This window comes from Carica papaya, chromosome 1 (genome assembly GCF_054855325.1).
Source record: "Carica papaya isolate Zhongbai chromosome 1, ASM5485532v1, whole genome shotgun sequence".
Lineage (NCBI taxonomy): Eukaryota > Viridiplantae > Streptophyta > Magnoliopsida > Brassicales > Caricaceae > Carica > Carica papaya.
The window spans coordinates 30,023,338-30,029,890 of record NC_142309.1 but is presented as its reverse complement, the minus strand read 5'-3'; positions in this window follow the sequence as shown (position 1 = coordinate 30,029,890).

Sequence of the window (6,553 nt, the reverse complement as noted above, 5' to 3'; positions counted from 1 at the left end):
TTACTGTATATCTTCGATATATAATTAAATATATATACATATATAGATATTCGATACGTATATTTATTTATTTATTTATTTAAATAAAATACAAAAAATTCCTGTCGATCCAACTATAATTATATGAGAACAATAATTTTTGTACTGCAAATTAAATTAAAATATAATCCAAACGTTACTTTACATCGTCAAACGTAATTATCACAGGCGCCGTCCAAACTTTTTTCTAATGTAAAGACAGCATTATCGGTCCAAGGGCCCCACCCAAAGAAACACACCAACAAAGTCTTGGAGACACGTGTCGGGCAAACAAATAAACAACGTGGCATCATAAAATCATTATTTATGTTTTCCTTCTATTTTTAGAATAATATAATTAAGATTAACCTGATAATATTAATTAACTTAAATAAGTGCTAATTAACAGTTTCGCAACCGACAACGAACAACATGATTTTTCTAATTTAGTTATTTTAATGCGTTGATCGAGTGGGTAACCGACAATTACATCAATAAATTATTTTTTTATAAAAAAATCAACAAATATTTTAATTTTATATAATGGGTTTTTCTTTTAAAAAAAAAAAAAAAATCTGACGTTCTAGATCATTCCACTTGGCAAAAGTATCCTGACGTGTAAACCTTTTTTTTGGAGGCACGTGTAGCGTGACAAAAAATGTAAAGATGTGTTTGGGGTTAATTAATTTGATAATATTTTATGTATGATAATTTTTATATAAAATTATATAATTAATTAAAATTTATAAAAAAAAAAATTAATTAATAAATAAATAATAATAAATAAACTAATAATTCGAGTAATTTTTAATTTAAATATTTTATTATTTTATTTTTTGCTCTTGTTTGTATTTTTTTTCCTTTTTATTTTTTTTTATTTATCTTTTTTATTATAAGGTACCAATATAACATGTCAAGTACTGTGAGTAACACCTATAATCTCGATGGCTAATATTTTCATAACATTATATTTACAGTAAATTTCACCTTATAACGCAACATTAATATTATGCTGAATAAATTTTTTAAATTCATGTGAAATTTATTTATAAATTAACATTTATTTCAATTATACGGAAAAAAAATAAATTTTAAAATGATAAAAAATTCAATTCATAAATAATTTCATACGACTTAATGAAATGCATTTAAATTGTATTAAATTTGATGAAATTTAAAATGAATTGCTCTATATTTAAATAAAATAATTATTATAATATATGATATTTTTCTTAATATTAAAAAAAATAAAAATAAATTTGTAATTTATTAACATAATTGTATCAATTACAATGCACATAGATATTGAAAAATTATATTTTTTTTATGAATTATATGTTAATTTTATGAATTTTTAATGTTTACAAATATGAAATTTTAAAAAATTTAATGAAAAATTACACAAAAAAACTAATAATTTTATTTTGTTTTTTCAAGTATATTTTTTCATGTTTATCTGGATTTGAATATATAATTTTAAAATATATCTCTTTTATTTTATTTGGCAGCGAAAGCTTCCAAAGGAGGAGAAAAATACTCGGAGAATATTCGGGGGTAGATTCGTCATTACATAAATTCCGCAGGTCCCGGTAAGAGTCAACTCAGACCGTGGACCCACTTCAGTATAACAAATCAAAACTCGACACGTATGGTACCAAGCCATCCCCATGCCACGCATGGCATGCATGAGTAGGGTCATGGATGCCACATCCATCGCCGTGCCAGCCATCGCGGGGGTGGGCCCACTCGGACGGAGGGAAGGCAACTGTGCAAGTGGGAATAACGCCAGATCATGAGATATATTCCTCGCACGGCGTCGAGCCACGTGTCAGTTAGGCCAGATCCACTGCGTATAAATTAGTTTCTCTTCTCCGATTGGCTACACGCGAGCACAGGCCCCCTAATTTTGTCTATTTGAAATCTGACCCCTCCCTCAAAAATATCTACAAAGGGATTGCTGGTCGCGCCTCCGCCACCAGATATTTTTGGAGCTGCCCGCTGAACTGCCCGTTGATTTTTAGCCACCGAATACGTACACGTGTATGGTTAATAATGTCGTAACGTTTTCCGGGCAAAATGTTGCCCGTTGCTTTTCACGAGCCACGTGGGGGAATCTGATATCCCGTGTTGCGTTCTCTCCGCGGCCTTTTTTGGTTTTTGTTATTTATTTTTTTCTTAAATAACTCGCTTTGAAGCATTAATTCTTAATTAAAGAGTTAATTATTTACTTATATTATATTATATATATATATATCTAATTAAGTACTTGAATTATATATATATATATAAGCTACGTGTGTAAGTAAATCAGGGATAGGTAGCATACCTACATACGCGTATAGATACACACCGCTATATACACATTCGAAGCTAAGATTAATATAATTAATTAATAAATTATATAAAAATCCAAAGGCAAAAAAAAGGTGGTGATGACCAAATCATTACACGTAGATATACACATGTATTTCCACACATATAGTTACATATAATATTATATATCAACACCAAATAAAAATTTGTATGTGTTTGATCCGCGTTTTCACCACGTTGAAGTGGTTTCTTTGTTAAAATTAACATTATCTATTTTTAATTTAAGCCATTAGTAAGTCAACCCACGTTGACTATTAATTTATTCGTATATAATAACCCATCTTGTGTGTAAGTAGTGGTGCACTTACTCGTTGACCCTTTTGTCCACTCCCCCCGTCCAATTACAAAGTTGGTTAGTTCTCGATAATTGCATAGAGATACACGTGCGTGTATGTATGTGTGCTTCGAATTAAAAGAAATCTACACACGTACATGCATATAACATATATACACACACACACGTGTTGTAAGAGACTATTTTTTATATACCTTTCGTGTTGGTTTTAAGTAATTTCTTCGAACTATTCTCTAGTTTTATAAACAAAAAATAAAATCTGATTTTTAATATAAAATTACCGTAAATAATATTATATCATATATATATGTGTATGTATGTTTTACTCGTATTAATTGATGAGTTATATAATATTGGTGAATTCTTTTATATATTTTTTATTTTTTTATCATTTTCATTGATATTATAATAAATGATAAAACTTGTTACTATTATAGAAATAATCATACTGAACGGTACAGTTAAATTAGCTCATTTTCAGAGAAGTTATTTATTTAAAATTGTTTTTTGACTTGTAAATAATAACACAAGATTAAAATTTTTTAACATTTGAAATTCTTTTAATTTTTTTTTAGATTTTGATATAGTATTTCAACTATATGTTTCATCGTGTTTTAATTGCAGTGCATCTCCTCTATCCACATAGTCTCCAATTCCAACTTATTATATTATACCAAAATCTTATCCCTCGCTTTTAATATTTTGACTATTCAACCCACTAAATCTACACATAATTTAAACGAATGTTGCAGTATACGACATCTTATATCCTCATTGATCACAACTTTTTATTCATCTTGATCAATGATTTTAAACTGTAATTGAACAACTTGTATGCCTCGTGAACATCTATTCTTCAATTTTTTTAAATATCTATAGTTTCTGTTACGACAGTTAGATAATTAGCTTATGTTCAGCTTATGTTATTATATTTTACGTTAAAATAGTTAGTCAGTTAACATGTTATTAAATTTGTAAGAGGCATCTGTATAAATGACATACAGATGCAATGTTGTTCAGTCGATCAATTCATTTGTAATAAAATGATGAGTCTGTATCCCTCATTCATAATAATAACCAGAAGAAATTTTTTCATATTTTTCTTCTCTGTTTACACTTATGTTTCTTCCAACATTTCTTCTTATAAAATATAATATTGTCCCCCCCTCCATTTTTCGCTCTTTTGGCCTCCCACATTTGTAAGTAATACTGAAAAGTGCTATATAACACTCTTATTTTTTAAATTAAAAAATAAAGATAATATATAAGTGTCGATTACAATTACATATATTACGTAAAAATAAAATTTTAAATGTCATTACTTACTTAGATTTTAAAATATAAAAAAAAAATTATTTTTTTTCAAGATAGTAAACGCTCAAATTATACATATACACAGGTAATGTGATAAAAATACATATAAATACTTATAATTTTAGAAAGTATGACGAGATTATTCCCAAGTCAACGAAACAACTACGTGATCTTGTTATAATTTCACTATTTGCACCGTGGATATCATGGCTTCAGCATACAATAAAATATCTAAACAAGTTTGCCTCTTCCATAAGTACAGGCATATGAGTAGTCTCTGTGACTTCACAAAACCTCTGCTCGTGTTGACAACACAGAAGTAGATATGGGGAAGAAATGGTGGATTCACCGCACGTGCATGAAGACAAGAAATATCTATGTCGCCGCATGCATGTCCATGCACGTACATGATGATATGACACATTTTATATCTACGCATATCTACATATATATATGTGTGTGTGTGTGTGTGTGTGTTCTTCAATATAAATAATTAAGGGTTCTACATGCATGGTTTTCCTTTAATAATTAAACGACAAAAAAGCAATTCCTTAGTTAATTAATTTGCTTTTGGCATCAATTAATATATATATATATATACATACATATATATTACACGGGACTCTTAATTTTTTGGTTGGGTCTACTATCCACAATTTTTTTTTTTTTTAAAGATATAAAGTTAAAATTTTTAACTTTTTTTTTTTGTAAGAATTTCTATTATACCATAGAATTTTTGTATTTTCAATTATCTCGATATATACATAAAACTATATATAAGATATAATGTATGATCTCTATGTAATTACGACATTAGGAATCAAATGCAACGAGAAAGAACATACATTAAAATTATCGAATAATAAAATTTAAATGTTATAAAAACTATCGAAAAATAATTAAAATGGACGATATTATTTAAACTCTTAACACAAAAATATATACGATCGCTATTAGCTATGTTTGGGGCATGAAAATATTTTTTAATTCTTATTTTGTAATTTATGAGTATTTTATTTACAAAATTTTATAAATTCGCTAACGATAAATAGAATAGTATTGAAGCTAATGATGGAATCATCAAAATTTAAAATGTAATTTTTGATATCTTATAAAAATTATTTGTTATTGTGTTTTAATTAATTTTTAAGTGTGTAAAATTTTATGTGCTTCTATAAACAAAAATATATTATAAATACTTATGAATTTAAAAAAACAAAAAATTAATAAATAATTTCATATATAAACAGATTTTTACTTAAAAATAATAATTTTAATAGTAAGTTTTTATAGGGAAATAATAATCCCATTTATTTTTTACTTTTCATATACAAAATGCATGCTAAAATCTACACTTAATTTATGAGAAATTATAAGCAATTAAAAATATTTATTAGTTTATTTTTATTATATTAGTTAGAAATTAAAAATATTTATTATTTCTTACCTTAGATTGTTTGATATGTGTTTTTTACTGTTTAATATTTTAAGTAAAATTGAATTAATTAACTCGTTATAAGCAAATTATTTATGAATATAGATATAATTATAAAGTATATATTAAATAGATTACGTATAAACCGAAATTTATCACAACTTATGTTATGTATTTGAACAATACTTTACTCGTGACGATTATGTAACAATGTTGGAAGTACATATATGAAAGTGAATACACGAAAAAATCAAACTAGGAATTAATAAAAAAATATCTCAGCATGAAAAATACTGTTTATTTCACCCATTTATATCTCTCTTAGAGTTCGAGTATATAACATCGAAGCAAGTGAATATTTCGCAATGTATAATATGGTTTGTCTCTTACCAATAACATTTCTCGTACATATTATTTTGCTTTGAGCAAGCCTACACTATATAACACTTAATCAAAGCATATCCTCCTGACCAGATTATTATGGTATCTTTTCGATATGCATCAAACTTTTAGCACTACCTTGACTATCTATTACATAATGGCTAACTTATCTTTTACAAAAACAAATTTTCTTCATTACCTTATTCATTTATTTTAATAAATATTTATATATATAGTTGACTTTCTATATTATACGTACAATTAAGACATATTTGATAATAAAATAGTAAATACACTATAAAATCGTCATAAAATTTACTCAATTATATGTCTTATCGTAATATTTTGGACAACATACAAAATAAATATTGAAGTCAAAAGTAAAGCAGTTTTCAAATCTGATAGTATCTTAATGAAGGCGACCACTCAATGCTATTACTTTTTATATATTGTACTCCTAGTTACAAATGAACTTCAAACCATTTTATCCCCACCTTGCTCGAGGGTTAATGAATCACTTTGGGTTTTATCATTTTGTTATATGAGTTTGTATAAGAGTTAGGATTTACCTACACTCTTATATTTGGCAAACAAGAGTCGGAGACTAAATTTTTGCAACGAGATACTTTTTCGAGTCATGGGCTCGCCTCGGCCCCTCATTAGTCCTAGCACGTGTCAAGATTTTTACGTTTTAACTACTTACGTATTTTTGTCAGTAAAATTTAATTGAGTTATTT